Source organism: Leuresthes tenuis, unplaced genomic scaffold (assembly GCF_036924035.1).
Source record: "Leuresthes tenuis unplaced genomic scaffold, fLeuTen1.0.hap1 SCAF_20, whole genome shotgun sequence".
Classification (NCBI taxonomy): domain Eukaryota; kingdom Metazoa; phylum Chordata; class Actinopteri; order Atheriniformes; family Atherinopsidae; genus Leuresthes; species Leuresthes tenuis.
The window spans coordinates 30,737,339-30,739,806 of NW_027325374.1; positions in this window are offsets into that span (position 1 = coordinate 30,737,339).

Below are 2,468 nucleotides of genomic sequence, written 5' to 3' on the forward strand. Positions count from 1 at the left end.
CTTACCCGCTTTTTCCAAACTATGGTCGGCTATTCACAGCTTCCTCTCCACCATACTTGTATGGTGGGATATTCACACCCACTTGCATCCGAAGACCTCCGCCCCAAATTTTGTTGATATTTAGTCGGACATTCGCACCTTACCCGCTTTTGGCAAACTATGGCCTTCTTGCAGCCAAACACCTCTGATCTCGCTTTTGATGATGTAAGGTTGGGCATTCAGACCTTGCTTCACCTGCTTTTCACCAAATATAGTCGGACATTCACACCCACTTGCATCCGAAGACCTCCGCCCCAAATTTTGTTGATATTTAGTCGGACATTCGCACCTTACCCGCTTTTGGCAAACTATGGCCTTCTTGCAGCCAAACACCTCTCATCTCGCTTTTGATGATGTAAGGTTGGGCATTCAGACCTTGCTTCACCTGCTTTTCACCAAATATAGTCGGACATTCACACCTTCTTGCAGCCGAACACTTCCGCTCCACCTTTTAGTGTTCTATCACACCTTTTTTTCACCGCATTTTATACATTATGGTCGGAAATTTTCAACCACTCTCATCCGAAGACCTCTCCTCCCGCTTTTGTTAATATATTTGAACTTTAGTCGGACATTCAAACCTTCTTGCAAATGAACCACCTCCGCTCCCTGTTTTGATCATATATGGTCTGGCAATACTACCTTTTCTTACCCGTTTGTGAGTAATTATGGCTGGACATTCACACCTACTTGCAGCCGAACACAACCTCTCTCGCTTTTGATGATGTATGGACCGGCATTCTTACCTTTTCTAACACTTTTTTCAGCAATTATGGTCGGAGATTCACACCTACTCACAGCCGAACAACTCCGCTCCCGCATTTGATGGTGTATAGTCGGGCATTCTCAACCTTTCTCATCAGCTTTTTGCAAATTATGATCTGACATTCACACCTACTTGCAGTCGAACAGCTCTGCTCCCGCTTTTGATTATGTTTGGTTGGATATTCGAACCTTTTCTTAACTTCTTTTTACATATTTTGGTTGGACATTCACACCTTCTTGTAGCCGAACACTTCCACTCCTGCTTTTGATGATGTATGGTTGGGCATTCACACCTTTTTTTTGCCCATTTTTCAGGAATTATGGGTGGACATTCACACCTTGCAGCTGAACACCTCCTATCCCACTTATGATCATGTGCGGTTTGATTTTCGAAAAGTTTCTTTCATGTTTTCTAGCAATTATTGATGGACATGTAGACCTTCTTGCAGCTGAACACCTCCGCTCCCGCTTTTGATCATACACTGTCAGGCATTCGCACCTTGTCTTACCCACTTTTTACAAACTTTAGTCGAACAGTCACACCTTTTTGCAGCCGAACACCACCTCTCCCGCTTTTGATGATGTATGGTCCAGCATTCTTACCTTTTCTAACACATTCTTCAGCAATTATGGTCGGACATTCACACCTACTCAGAGCCGAACACCTCCGCTCCCGCATTTGATGGTGTATAGTCGGGCATTCTCACCCTTTCTCATCAGCTTTTTACAAATTATGATCTGACATTCACACCTGCTTTTGATAATGTATTGTTAGGCATTCGCACCTTTTTTTTACCCATTTTTCATGAATTATGGGTGGACATTCACACCTTCCTGCAGCCGAACACCTCCTCTCCCGCTTATGATCATGTGCGGTTTGATATTCGAAAATTTACTTTCTTGTTTTAAAGCAATTATTGATGGACATTCAAACCTTCTTTTTGATGGTGTATAGTCGGGCTTTCGAGCCTTTTCTTCCCGGTTTTTACAAACCATGGTTGGACTTTCACACCTTCTTGTAGCCGAACAACTCCGCTCCCGCTATTGATTGTGTACAGTCGGGTATTTTAACCTTTTCTTACCCGCTTTTTACCAACTATGGTCGGACATTCACACCGTCTTACAGCGGAACACCTCTGCTCCCGCTTTTGATGGTGTATAGTCGGGCATTCGAAGCTTTTCTTACCCGCTTTTTACAAACTATGGTGGGACATTCAAACCTTCTTGTATCCGAAAACCTCCGCTCTCTCTTTTGATCATACATTGTCGGACATTCGCACATTTTCTTACCCGTGATATGCCGGCGCAAATACGCCCTAAAGTTTGGCGCACAAGCTCTGCACATCCAGAGGCCACAGCCTCGCAAACAAACTTTAATAATCTATTATCAAAATCCCCTGAATTTCAAATATAAAAATACAGATATTAATGTAACTCTGGCGAGACTGAAACTGATTAAGCAGAAATACAGTGTCAGTGAGCTGTCACAGCAGCCAGCTGGAGCGGAGCTCTCCACAGAGCCAATGCGTCTTTTGCACGCTGTCATCATATGCAAAAGTAATAATTGCAATAACAGATATCACGGCTACTGCACAGGACACAGTTGCGAGCACTCTGCCTTGCCTTGCCAATAGGAGAAGAGAGAAATGACAGCATAGAACGTA